Genomic DNA, 15555 nt, shown 5'->3' on the forward strand with positions numbered 1-15555 from the left:
CCCGCTAGGATGTCTCTTTTCAAAATTTTAGACGACGACCTTTACGGAGGCCTTCTGTAAAAGGAAGAAATGTGAACGAAATTCCATTTCATAAAATTATATAACATAGCGTTCATATTATTTTGGCATCATTAGATTACATTTTTGAAATAGTTTTGAAAGCAAAATCATGATTGTGAAAATATATTTTCAAAATCTACAAAGAAAAAAAAAAACGAGGTCAATAGAAATGTGGATATGTAAATGTGTGTGTGTGCGTAAACATGATTTCTTAATTTTCCACCCAAAAAAAGCTGTAAGTTCGGCAGGGCCGAACTTTGAATACCCTTCACCCTTTGGAACGAATTTGTCAATTTAAAAAAAAAACAATAAAATCCGTCAATTTTCAAAAACAATAAAATCCGTTAAAAATTCTGTTAAAATCTTAAAAATACCGAATGTAGCTGTTATATTAGGGTCTATACGACGACATTATAATATTCAAATACGAAACTTAAAAAAAAATCGCTGAATAATGTAGCTAAAAACATCAAAATACCGAATATCGGGAGGAACCGTTATATGGCTATACGAAGACGGGGACCTGCACAGACAATTTTCTGTCTTAGGCTATAGTATCCATTTTGAACTTCAAATACCAAATTTGAAACAATTCCGGTGAATAGTGTCGCTAAAATCATTAAAATACCGAATACCGAGAGGTGCCGTTATATGGAGGCTACACGAAGACGGGGACCTGCACAGACAATTTTGTGTCCTAGGCTGTAGTATCCATTACGAACTTTGAATACCAAACTTGAGACAATACCTCTGAATATTGTCGCTACAATCTTCAAAATACCGAATATCGGGAGGTGAACGGCACCTATGGGGGCTATACCTAAACGTGAACCTACATGACCCATTTTCAATACCAAAAGTCCTGCAGACATATTATATATTTGAGTAAAATTTTATCAATCTACTTCATTTCGTTCGGAAGCTAGAGTAATTTCCACAGACGGAGAGGCAGACGGACATCACTAAATCGACATAGAATTTTATGCTGATCAAGAATATTTTTACTTTGTGGGGTCTAAAATGTATATTTCGAGGTGTTACAAATGCAATGACAAACTTAATATACCCTCCATACTATGGTGGAGGGTATAAAAAAAACGAGGTCAATAGAGATGTGGATATGTAAATGTGTGTGCGCAAACATGATTTCTTAATTTTCCAACCAAAAAATAATTCGGAATTAACAAAATATTGAAACAAGTTCTTTATAGAACAACAAGCAGAAATCAAACAATCAACTGCATAGACAAGCCCAAAAGCAAAAGCATAAATCAAAAAGAAAAATGTAACAAATTTTATGTAATTTTAAGGTACATATATACATACAAACACACATATGTACGTTTGTATAAATGTCTGTCTACATTTATGCATTTTCATATCAAATGGGAAAATGAGGAAACTGGGTCATCATCACATCAAACGACTGGGTGCTAAAGTAAATATATATATATACATACCCCCATTGACTATATACATACTGAGATTTTTCTTTTTTGTAATTTACACATACATGTCTATCACACACTTGTTGTTGTTATTGCTGCTGTCTGGCTGTCTGTGTGTGTGAATTGTGCAATGAGAGACACAACAATAAAAACAAAAATTGCACATGGAAACCCAGAGCATGGAAATTAAGGTCGGTCAGTCAATCATTTAATGGAGGTCGTCGATGGGACAAATGGTGGCCATTACTTGCATGCGGGGAGGGGGTAGGGGGGTGGAAAAATAAAATGGCCAAATGAAAAACCCCCAATGGCTATGGACAAAAGAGAACGAATGAACCAACCAATTCAAAGACTGAGTTGGCAACTGGCTGCACAAAACCGCCACAAGCAAAGACTGGAAGTAGGTTACCATGTTATGAATGTAGTTCTTGGCCATGTTGGAACATAGCCAGTTTGCCAGTCACTTGGTAAATAAGAGATCTTACATCACACACACATACACAAGAATGTGAACACATACACACATACCTTGATGAAAATAAAATATATATTGCAAATGCATATAGACTAAACTGCATGTGCAACAGATATATGTATGTATGTATATGCACTTCTATATAAAATATAGATTCAGCAGCTACACATTGGGGGCGTGACCCATAAACCTAGTTTGCAAACACCCCTTCTTCCACTCCTTACTTCTCGTATTATGTTTTTGTTGGCAACTGTTCAGCACACACACCACACACACACATAAATTTCCAATGCGCGCGGTCCATTCGAGCGCGCCTTTCAAAGCAATCGGAAAAACTGCATAAATATGACGTCACTTTTACAAGGTTTTTGTGTGTGTGTTTTTTTTTTTTTTAATTTTCAAATATAAGTTGTTGCAATTGCAGTGACTACGACACAACTACCACCACCACCACCACCAGCAACAACAACGCCAATGGCAACAAACTGTGAATTAAATCTAAAAACCTCATTTTTTTTTTTGTTTCGTTTAGTGAACAGAAAAAAAAACACATTTCGTAACATTAGTTGTAGAAACCAGTTCAGGCAAATAGAGAAAGAAAACAACAACAGAAGAGGAAAAACGCACACAAACAAAAAATGAGAAAAAAACAAATAAAATAAAAAAAAAAATAAATTCAACAGTTACATATTTTTTTGTTAATTCATACACAATGGGTCGAGAGGTGTATTATTCTTCTAATTTAAAATCACAGCGTAGTTCTAATACCAGTGAGAACAAGGTATTAGTTATGACTTCTTTATATTTTTCCCTTAAATTTAAAATAAAGTAGATTAAGTGCCAATGGGAACATGGTATTTGATATAGCACCCATATATGTTTCCCTCCAATTTGAAATAAAATAGTTCAAATGCCAGTGAGAACGTGGTATTAGTTATAGCTTCCACATATGTTCCTCTCTAATATGAAATAAAATATTTCAGATACCAGTGACAACATGGTATTAGTTATAGCTCGCATATTTTTTTCTCTAATTTCAAGAAACGTAGTTCAAATGCCAGTGTTCCCACTGGTATAGGATATAACTCCCATATATGTTGCCCTCTAATTTGAGACAACGTAATTCAAATATCAATGAGAACATGGTATTAGTTATTGCTTCCACATATGTCAATGAGAACATGGTATTAGTTATTGCTTCCACATATGTTTCTCTCTAAAATGAAAAAAAAAAAACAGTTCAGATTCCAGTGAGAACATGGTATTAGTTATAGCTCTCAAATATTTTTTTTTCTAATTTCAAAAAAAAAACATAGTTCAAACGCGAGTAAGGACATGGTATTTTTTAGGGCTTCCATATATGTTTCCCTCTAATTTGAAATAAAATAGTTAAAATGCCAGTGAGAACATAGTATTAGCTCTCATACATGGTAGAAAAATACAGGTAGACGCATCAACTCTTCGGAACATTGATATGCCAAAAATTTTTAAATGTTCTTTCAAATATAAGTAAATTTTTATATGTTTTTCTGTACGACGCCATTCGGAGATTATTTTAATTCGCGTTTTTTACAAATTTAAATTATTTTTCATTCAACATTTTCAATTCCAAAATTAGTTTGACAGTTCATTGTCCCAGCAGCTGTGTCGATGCGACTACCTATACTCTTCTACCATGGCTCTCATATATGTTTTTCTCTAATTTCAAAAAAAAAAAAAAAATAGTTCAAATACCAGTGGGAACATGGTATTAGTTATAGCTTTCTTATATATTTCCTGCTAAGAACACGATATTGACAAGAGCTCTGATATATTTTTCCCTCAAATTTGAAACAACGATGTTCAAATGGCAATGTGAACACAGTATTAGTTATAGCTCCAACATATGTTTCCATCAAATTTGAAACAACGTAGTTGAAATTTCAGTGAGAACATGGTATTTAATTTATTTTACTCAAATGTTATTGTCTGCAGGATTTTGGTATTGAAAATGGGCCATGTAGGTCCACGTATTGGTATAGCCCCCATATAATGGTTCCTCCCTATTTTCGGTATTTTGGTGATTTAAGCGACATTATTCAGCGGAAATGTTTCAAATTTGGTATTTGAAGTTCGTAATAGATATTACAGCCTATGACAGAAAATTGTCTGTGCAGGTCCACATCTTCGTATAGCCCCCCATATACCGGCGCCACACGATATTTGGTATTTTGATGATTTTAGCAACATTATTCACCGGAATTGTTTTAAATTTAGTATTTTAAGTTCGTAATGGATACTTCAGCCTAACACAGAAAATTGTCTGTGCAGGTCCACGTCTTCGTATAGCCCCCATATAAGAGTACATCCCGATATTCGGTATTTTGATGATTTTAGCGACATTATTTACAGGAAATGTTTCAAATTAAGTATTTGAAGTTCGTAATGGATATTACAGCCTATGACAGAAAATTGTCTGTGCAGATCCACGTCTTCGTATATCTCCCATATACCGGCACCCCCCGACATTCGGTATTTTGATGATTTTAGCTACATTTGTCACCGGAATTCTTTCAAATTTGGTATTTGAAATCCCTGATGGATACTTAAGCCTATGCCAAAAAAATGTCTATGCAGGTCCAGGTCTTCGTATAGTCTCGATACGACGGTACTTCCCTATTCGGTATTTTGATGATTTTAGCTACCTTATTCACCGTTTTTTTTATTAAAGTTCCGCATTTGAATATTGTAATGGCTTATGACAAAAATTGCCTGTGCAGGTGCACGTCGTCGTATAGACCTAATATAACGGCTACATTCGATATTTTTAAGATTTTAACAGAATTTTTAACGGATTTTATTTTTTTTGAAAATTGTTAAATTTGTTCCAAATGGTGGAGGGTATTCAAAGTTCATCCCGGCCGAACTTACAGCTTTTTTACTTGTTTTTTATTTATTTTGTATTTTATTATTATTTACTTATTTTATTTATTTACTTTACTTTATTTACTGATTTACCTATTTAATTTTATCCTTCATTTATTTAATACTTATTTATCAATTTATTTATTTAATTGCCCTTTAACCCCATAGTGCACACAATGCACGATAAACATGAATTTTCATTTGTTTTACGCAAACACACACAAATACAAAGAAAAACAAAACAACAACAAAAATCCAACAAAGAAAAAATCGCCAAGGAAAAAAACTAAATACCCACGCACACTCTCATATACATGTGTAAAATACACCAACAACCCAAGCACATGGCTTTGTTCGAACTGCGTTGGCCAACCAACATGTTGCTGACATTTTCCCAGCAGCGCCAGCAACAACAACAACAACACACAGGCCAGCCAAATAACAAATCATGATTTTTCTATTACACACACACATTATGTTGCTAAGCATTTATGTTGAAACAAGGTTGTTGTCGCTGCTGCGTTTTCTGTTTACGTATTTTTGCCACCACACCCTCTCTCTCTCCACTCTTCTCATGCAACAGCATGAACAACAACAAACTGTGTTCATTTACTTTCCGTTTGAAGTCTTGACCTGCATCATATTCGTTGTTGGGGTAAACAAAGTAGAACACAGTAGACGAACACACATAGTGTGTGTGTGTGTGGGGGGTTAAAACCAGAGAGCCACAGAGGGATGGAGAGAAAATGTGTATGACAAAGGAGAGACAGTGTTTTTGCAAAAACATTGGCCCCCCTGTTTTTTTTTAATGAGAATGACAAATTGAGATTTGTCATTGCATTGCGAGGAATAAAAGGCAAATCGCCTTCCGCTGCTTTATTATTGCTATAGGCCCGATGGGGGAATCGAATATCTCCTCGCCCTGTGGGCATATTTGTTGTTGTTTTAGGAAAAATTATGAAAATAGTTGAATGTTTTGTTTTTATGTAATGACAATAAAAACAATATTTGAAACGTTGCATGTTTGGGGTACATGATTTGCCCTTGATGTAAACTGCACAAAATCAGCTGTCAATTTGAGGAAGCAAAAGAAGCAGAAGAAGAAGCAGAACCGTGCTTATTTGTAAATTACTCTACAAGGTATCGTAACGTACAAGGTGGGAATATAAAATTCAAGGCTATATGATAGGTTTCTATACCCTCCACCATAGTTTGAAGGGTATATTAAGTTTGACATTCCGTTTGGAACTCCTCGAAACATTCATGATAGATCCTACAAAGTATATATATTCCGGATCAGCGTAAAATTCTAAGACGATGTAGCGATGTCCGTGCGTCTGTGGAAATCACCCTAGCTTCCGAACGAAATGAAGTAGGTTGATAAAATTTTACTCAAATGTATATAAAGTCTTCAGAGGTTTTGGTATTGAAAATGGGCCACGTAGATCCATGTTTTAGTATAGCCCCCATATAATAGTACCTCCGTTTTTTCAGTATTTTTATGATTTTAGCGACAATATTCCCCGGAATTGTTTCAAATTTGGTATTTGAAGTTCGTAATGGATCTTAAGACAGAAAGTTGTCTGTGCAGGTCCACGTCTTCGTATAGCACCTTTATAACTGTACCTCCCGATATTAGGTATTTTAATGATTTTAGCGACATTATTCACCGGAATTGTTTCATATTTGGTATTTGAAGTTCGTAGTGGATGCTACAGCCTTTCACAGAAAATTGTCTGTGAAGGCCCACGTTTTCGTATAGCCACCATATAATGGTACCTCCCGATATTCGGTATTTTGATGATTTTAGCGACTTAATTCACCCGAATCGTGTCAAATGTGGTATTTGAAGTTCATAATGGACACCACAGCCTATAACAAAAAAATTATCTGTGCAGGTCCACGTTTTGGTATAGCCCCCATATTACGGTACCTCCCGATATTTGGTATTTTGATGATTTTAGCGACATTACTAACCGGAATCGTTTCAAATTTGGTATTTGAAGTTCATAATGGACACTACAGCCCATGACAGAAAATTGTCTGCGCGGGTCCACGTTTTGGTATAGCCTCCATATAATGGTACCTCCCTACTGTATTCGGTATTTTGATGATTTTAGCGACATTACTAACCGGAATTGTTTCATATTTGGTATTTGAAGTTCGTAGTGGATGCTACAGCCTATCACAGAAAATTGTCTGTGCAGGTCGACTTCATCGTATAGCCCCATATAACGGTACCTCCCCATTTTCGGTATTTGGTTGATTTTAGCCACTTAATTCTCCCGAATTGTTTCAAATTTCATATTCGAAGTTTGTCATGGGTACTACAGCCCATGACAGAAAATTGTCTGTGCAGGTCCACGTCTTCGTATTGCCCCCATATAACGGTATCTCCCGATATTCAGTATTTTGATGATTTTAGCGACTTAATTCACCCGAATTGTTTCAAATTTGGTATTTAAAGTTCGTAATGGACACTACAGCCCATGACAGAAAATTGTCTGTGCAGGTCCACGTCTTCGTAAAGCCCCCATATAACTGTATCTCCCAATATTCGGTATTTTGATGATTTTAGAGACATTATTTACCGGAATGGTTTCAAATTTGGTATTCGAAGTTTGTCATGGGTACTACAGCCCATGCCTAAAAATTTCGTTTGCAGGTCCACGCCTTTGTATAGCCCCCATATAACTGTATCTCCCGATATTCGGTATTATGATGATTTTAGCGACATTATCCACCGGAATTGTTTGAAATTTGGTATTTGAAGTTCGTAATGGATGCTACAGCCTATGACGGAAAATTGTCTGTGCAGGTTTACGTCTTCGTATAACCAACATAAAAATGTACCTTCCGATATTCGGTAGTTTGATGATTTTAGCTACATTATTTACCGAAATTGTTTCATATTTGGTATTTGAAGTTCATAATGGACACTACAGCCCATGACAGAAAATTGTCTGTGCAGGTTAACGTCTTCGTATAGCCGCCATATAACTGTATCTCTCGATATTCGGTATTTTGATGATTTAAACGACATTATCCATCCAAATCGTTTCAAATGTCTTATTCGAAGTTTGTAATGAGTACTACATACTATGTTTTAAAATTTCGTTTGCAGGTCCATGTCATCGTATAACCCCCATATATCAGAATCTCCCGATATTCGGTATTTTGACGATTTTAGCTACATTATTAACGGGAATTGTTTCAAAATTGGTATTTAAAGTTCGTAATGGACACTACAGCCCATGACAGAAAATTGTCTGTGCAGGTCCACGTCTTCGTATAGCACCCATACAACGGGACCACCCGATATTCGCCATTTTAATGATTTTAGCTACATTATTTACCGAAATTGTTTCATATTTGGTATTTGAAGTTCGTAGTGGATGCTACAGCCTATCACAGAAAATTGTCTGTGCAGGTCGACATCATCGTATAGCCCCATATAACGGTACCTCCCCATTTTCGGTATTTGGTTGATTTTAGCCACTTAATTCTCCCGAATTGTTTCAAATTTCATATTCGAAGTTTGTCATGGGTACTACAGCCCATACCTAAAAATTTCGTTCGGTTGTCCCGTCTTCGTAGAGCACCCATATAACGGAACCACCCGATATTCGCCATTTTGATGATATTAGCGACATTATTCGAAGGAATTTTTTCAAATTTGGTATTTTAAGTTCGTAATGGATACTACAGCCTATGACAGAAAAATGTCTGTGCAGGTCCATGTCTTCGTATAGCCCCCATATTTCAGTACCTCCCGATATTCGGTATTTGGATGATTTTAGCGACATTATTCGCCGGTATTGTTTCAAATTTCGAATAAAGTTGTAATGGTATTTTTCGTAATTTTTGAAAATTTTCAAGTTCCTTCCAAATGGTGGAGGGTATTCAAAGTTCGGCCCGCGCTAACGATTTTAAGGAAGCTTTATAGGGGAAATATAAGTTCTCAAAGAGGCTTTTGTGTGGAATTGCAATAAATCAAAGGCCTTAAGGCGACCTATTGAAAAAGTATAACTCCTGAAAATTTCCGTTTAAAAAGAAATAAATTCTGTCTATACAGCAGAGGCTGGATTCTTAACATTTTCATAGAACAACCTTCGTTACTTACCACGATCTTTCGTTGTAAACCTGCTGCCTACAGATTTATATCCAATGGGTTATAGATACATCATTGTCAGTATATATTTAAACATTCTGAAAGGAAAGAGAGAGAGGAAAAAATTGGTAAATATTGACCGAAAATAATGAATAAATTTATTGGTTTAGAATTTAATAGAAAATAATAAAAAATACAAATGCATAAGCAATGGCAACATACTTTATTTTGCCATCCGACTATCTAGGAACAAGAAATACTTGAAATGATTTCAGAAAAAAAATTATTAACTGCGGCCATGACGCTTGGTTTGTTTCTAATCCAAAACAATTCGTCGTTCTTTCGTTTGTTTCTAGGGTGGCAACACACATTTCTTTAGCTCATCTTTGTTTCTTTGAACGAAGCAGAAAAAAAACGAACATCATTTCAAAATTGTCTTTGATAATTTAACGGTACACGATATAGAAATATTTGACTGACGTCATTTTCTTCGTCGTTTTGATTCTCAGCTGATTCACAAACTGCGGGTGATACGAAACAATGGCACAAATATTGCTCTTTTTTGGCTGAGGATCGATTTTGTGTAGATCTTTAAATCTTTGCGTGTAGCCAAGTTTGTATTCAAAGAAAAAAAAAAAATAGACCCACAAAAAGAGACAATGAGATGACGCCAGAAAAACCACAGAGGGAGAGATAGAAAATAATGATTAATGCAGATGTCAGATTAAAATAAAAATATATTGTTTGAAGGTATAGAAAGCATTGGAAATAATTGAATTCATATTTCAATGTTTTAAAAGAATAGAAAAAGTGTTGGAATTTATATGACCTTTTTAGAGCAAAAATATGGTCATTTCATTTTCAGAGCGAAATACAGGGTGAGTTGCAAAAAACTGCAACCAACTTCAGACTGCTGTCATTTCTAAGCCACTCGTCCGATATCTGTTAAAATTATTCCAGTGACAGCTCATTATATTGTTTACAAGCGTACAAAAGCATTTTGCTGAGAATTTTCCAGAAAAAAAGTTATTCGTGATGGAATTCATGCGTGATAGTGTGATTTCTTTATATTTGGCTGGAAAACCACAAGTAGCTATCGTTAGAGCACTCCAGCATTTAAATGTGAACAAATCTTTTGTGTCTCGTACCATCGCTCTTTAACGTGATACTCGAAGCGTAGCCCGACGTCAAGGAAGTGGACGGAAGAAAACAGCAACATCAGCAGAAATTGTTCGAAAATGGTAAAAAAGCGACTTGATCGAAACACGCGTCGCAGTGGCTGAAAAATGGCTCGTGAGCTGAACATATCGCAATCTTCCATTCGGCAAATATTGAAAAATAAGCTCGGGGTAAGACCATTGAAATTTTTAAAAAGTGCAAGAACTTACACCGCAAGAGAAAGAAAATCGATTCAAAATAGCTAAAGTTATGCTTCCTTTGGCCGAAAGTGGTGAACTGTCGAATTTGGTTTTCTCCGATAAGAAAACATTCGTTGTCCAGCAGTTTGTAAACAAACAAAATGATCGTGTTATTTGCCAAAGAGGTCAGATGGAAATGTGCACTTCCGGTTGGCCACCAGAACTCAAGCGCCAGCCACGGTGATGGTGTGGGCCGCAATAAGGCTGTAAGTACATAAGAAGCTTGAAGTTATGGCTAGGCATATTTTAGACATATTTTGTGACATTCCATAAAGGGATTACAGAGCTGCACTAAGATCCTGCCGTCGTTTTCCATTATAATTTGACATTAATATGCCTAGCCCTGACTGCAAGCTTTTTATGTAATTGCACCTTTACAGCCGATGGTCGATTAGAATAAATACCGAATATTATGGCGAAAATATTCTGGAGGGTGTATTAAAGCCTAGGGCAGGCAAACATTTTGGCCGCAGTCCTTGGACATTCCAACAGTACTCAGCATGTGCCACCCAAAAATAGTTAGAAATGAGGTTCCTCGCTTAATTTCCATGCACATTGGCCACCAAAATCTCCCGATACCAATCCGTTGGACTATTGTGTCTGGAGTATTTTAAAAAGCAAGGTTGGCACTAAGAAATACCAAAGTGTCGATCACCTCAAGCAAGCGCTTCGCCGGGAATGAGCCAAAATACCGTAGAACAACATTCGGGCAGCGTTGACCGTTTTAAGGCCTTGATTCGTGCCAAAGCTGACCAATTCCAACAAATCTAAACGTTTTCTAAAATTTAATGCTATTTCCGATATTTTTTGCTTTCATTCAATAAAATTAAAAAAAAAAAAATTATGGCGTTTGACTTGGTTGCAGTTTTTTTATTTCACCCTGTATATGTATCCCTCTAATTTGAAAAAAAAACGTAGTTCGTATGCCAATGAGAACATAGTATTAGATATAGATTCCATCATGGTAGATAACTCGCATCGGCATAGCTGCTGGGACAATGAACTGTCAAATCAATTTTGGAATTGAAAATTTTGATTGAAGTTTTTTTTTTAACAACCTCATCTTAACAACCTCTGATAGGCGCCGTAAAAGAAAAAATATAAAAATCCACTTATTTTTGAAAAATCATTAAAAAAAAATTGACCTAATAATGTTCCGAAGCGTTGATGCATCTACCGGTATTGTTCTACCATGGCTCCCATATATGTTCCCCCATAATTTGAAATAAAGTAGATTAAATACAAATGAGAACATGGTCTTAGATAGAGCTCACATATATTTTTTTTTGTTATAATTTTATTCAATGTAGTTCAAATGCCAGTGAAAACATGGTATGAGATATAGCTGCCATATAAATCTACCTCTTGAAATAAATAAATCTTGAGTACATGGTATTGGATATAGCTCTGACTTTTTTTCCCCTCATTTTAAAATAAAGTAGTTAAAATGTCAGTAAGAACATGGTATGAGATATAGATAAACTGGATCGATTCTATGGATGAAAGAACTTATGTAGATATTCTATAGATAAACAACTTCTACTGAACTTCCTCAGTTAGAAGACTCCCTAAAAGTCTTTTTTGGCATAGAATTATTTTCCAAGTCATATAAGATACTGCATTTTTTGCTGTCTTTATTTGAGCTACATCCCAATACTATTTCCGCTTGTCATTCATAACCTAAAAAACTAATTAAAGGTTAATTAACGCCATGAATATTTAATGCAATGGCGAGGGAGACAGCAAAAACAACAACGACACTACATAATGCTGCATAACTACCTATGTATGTCTGTGGAATTTTTAACAAATAATTTAAATATTCTTTATAGGCAGCTCAACAATTATGTGGGGTACTTAAATTCCATTCCATTTTATTCGATTAAAACGGAAGAATCACAACAAATTTCTTTTATTTAATTAATACCAATTATCTTGAAGTGAGTGTGTGTGTGTGTGGGAGAGAGAGAGGGAGTCATTTTTATCAAATTATGACAATGAAATGGAGCCAGGGGTGCTCAAAAATAAATATCTGTTTTCAGTCAAATTTCTCTTTGCTTATTTAAATCAAGAACAAAACAGTGTTAAGTCATTATTTATACAAATATTTTTTATCCATTTGCTTTATAAACTATTTTGGCAAACATTCGTGTTTAAAAACAATTAAATAGAACAGTAAAATATAAAGAAAAACAGAATTTTAATTTTCTCTTAAATTATCTCTTTTTTCTCTTCATGTTCTAGAACACGGTTTTGAGCACCCTTGAATGGAGCACAAACTCCCCCGACCCAATAAGAGTAAACAAATGACTGTTTCTCGAAAAACAAGGGAGGTGAGACAGAGAGAGAGAGAAGTTTTCCATAACAAAATCGAGAAAAAGGAGATAAGAGATTTGTAGTTTCTGTTTTCTAAATAAAGAATATGGGGTACTCCTATCATCTATCATATGAAAAGCACACAACAACATAAACATAACGCACACTGAACAATGTAAACAGTGTGTAATGGAATACGAATATAAAGAATATAAAGTTGGACGATATTCTCCAATAAGATTTTATGTCTCACATCTTTGCCTACCATGCCTAAAAAAGGCATTGACTTCAAATGAATAAAAACAAATTGGGGAATAAGAGGCAAAGCAGAGAATGGTTCCCCTTTTGCAAGAAAACAAAACAAAAACGTAAATAAACAACCGAAACTTACAGTTACTGCACGAAACGAAAGAGAATGGGGTAGCGGAAGAGAGAGAGTTGGAGTTTTAATTTTACTGGGGTATGGGAGTATAAGTACAAACTTGGATAATTTTCGTCAGTGATGTCAACTATGTTGATTTTATATTGGTAGTGTCGATTTTAATTATTAAAAAATAATATATAAATAAATGATGAAGAAATGAGCAGAGAAACTATAAAAATCTCATTTAGAATCTAATGCCATGTTTTTGTTGGAGTTTTTTGTATGATTAGCCTACTTAAAGAATTAATTTGAAGTATAAGTAATGGATATGACAATTTTAATCCAAATCCAGTGAGTTAAACCCTTTATATGTAAACGTTCTGTAAAATGATGTACCAAATGATAAATGATTTTGTAGAAACCATAAAATATTTTTTCACCGTAAAAAATTACTATGACATTCAACACCTCGGTTAAATTTAGGTGTTTTTAAAAATACATATTTTGTAAAAATGCTCTTAACAGAGCACGCATTTTAATTTTAAACCAGTGTTGCCAAAAATGTAAAATATCACTCCTTATCCAAGAGAAAAGTAAAAAAGAGTAAGTTTGGCCAGTTTATACCCTCCACCTTTTGGAAATTTAAAAAAATGAATCCGTTAAAAATTCTGTTAATATCTTAAAAAACCGAATATAGACGTTATATAGAGGTCTATACGAAGACGTGGACCTGCATAGGCAGCTTTTGTCATAATATTCAAATACAAAACTTGAAAAAATAATCCGGTGAATAATGTATCTAAAATATCAAAAAGTTCCAGGGGGAAAAGTGCTTAGAAGAACTTCTAGTATGAATTTTAGAAAATTTCATTGGAAAAATGCAGCTATGATCATCAAATACCGAATATAGAGAGGTACCGTTATATGTGGGATATACAATATCGTAGACATATATAGGGAGTACAGAACCCAGAAATAACTCCTTTTGTGCATTTTTAGATAATTTAATTGAAAATTTTGGCTACAATCGTCAAAATACCGAATATGCCTGCAGACAAAAGACTTAATGTGGGAATACATAAAGCGCTTATCTGGCTGGCTTAAGTCATCGTCTGGCTTTTTCGGAAATGAACAAAGAAGCCTTGGGCCAAAATCGAACTAAGTCAACCTAAAATTCCTTTGTTCATCTATGAAGAAGCCAGCCGATTACTTAAGCCAGCCTAATATGCGCTTTATGTATTTCCACCCTTTCCAGAATTTTACGCTGATCAAGAAAATATATACTTCGTTATGTATAAAATTATTATTTCGATGAGTTTCAAACGGAATGACGAACTTAATCTACCCTCCATACTATGTATGGTGGAGGGTATAAAAATTGTCGCCGTTATTTCCGAATTTTTCGTAATTTCTGAAAATTGCAAAATTTTCTTTTACCTAGTTCATATGTGTATTTTACAAATTTTACGGTGTTTGTTGTTGCAAAACAGGTCGGCTTTATCCCATTATTGTTGTTTTTATAAAAACAATGTTTGTTTTTTAAAGTTTTACTTTTTCCATTCCTTGAATATTGGATGATTTGTACCTACAAATGAAACCATGATTTCAAAGGAATGATATGAAAATCCATGTTCCAAAAATGTAAAATTTTTGGAATTAAAATAATTTATTGAGAATTTTTATGTTTAGTTTTCATTTTTGGATACATAACTCCAATACTAACAATTACAAATTTCTATATGGTTGTTGTTGTACAACACTTGTTTTATTAAAATATAAAAAGGTCGAAAAAAAGAAAATCATTAATTATATTTGTATATATTCTACCTTCTAATAATTGTATAATTTTTCAACTTTTCCATCGTTTCTTTTATGATTTTTTTATTTTCAGCGATTTTTTACCCGCACAAAATTGACAACACTGTTACTAAAGTGCAAGAGTAAAAGTGCTGGAGAGCAAATCTGTTTTGTCATATGAACTGAGATAAGCGAAATGAAAGAAAAAAAAAAAAAAGATAACAAAGCAGAAAAAAAAATAAACATAAACAAAAAACAACTGATCGCATGAAATGAAAAGCTGGCATGGCAAGTACAACAAACACAGCCAGCAACAACTAACCAACGTAACCAGCCATTTGTCGTAGTCGTCGTCAAAATAATAAACAAAACAAATATATAGAAAGAGATGGTAGATACCCAGTAAACAATTTTTTCCGACTGCTCTGATTTTAGATTTTTTTCCGAAATTTCTGACGTTTTTTTCAGAAATTTCTGATAGAAATTGGTCCGATTTTCTAAACGTTTTTTTGTAGAATTTCTGCACATTTTCCTGTGTTTTTAAGCGAAAAAAACTCGAAAAATGTACAAACGGAGAGAGTAGATTGTCTATTGCTCTGGCATATTCTCTCCCACATGTAAACGGATGGTGGTGGTTTGACACATTCTCTCCCATAGTAGTT

General features: G+C 34.4%; 1 protein-coding gene across 9 annotated transcripts in view; it reads right to left on the minus strand.

The window, feature by feature from the left end:
* The window catches only part of LOC101892996 (protein Atossa), a 127651-nt gene that overhangs the window by 14734 nt on the left and 97362 nt on the right, over nucleotides 1-15555 (minus strand). For all 9 annotated transcript variants that reach the window (XM_020038773.2, XM_011296305.3, XM_011296303.3 and 6 more), the window contains one exon: nucleotides 9011-9096. The gene's annotated coding sequence lies outside the window, so the exon portion shown is untranslated. The remainder of the gene's footprint in view (nucleotides 1-9010; nucleotides 9097-15555) is intronic.

The sequence above is a fragment of the Musca domestica genome, unplaced genomic scaffold (genome assembly GCF_030504385.1).
Source record: "Musca domestica strain aabys unplaced genomic scaffold, Musca_domestica.polishedcontigs.V.1.1 48, whole genome shotgun sequence".
NCBI classification, from domain to species: Eukaryota; Metazoa; Arthropoda; class Insecta; order Diptera; family Muscidae; genus Musca; species Musca domestica.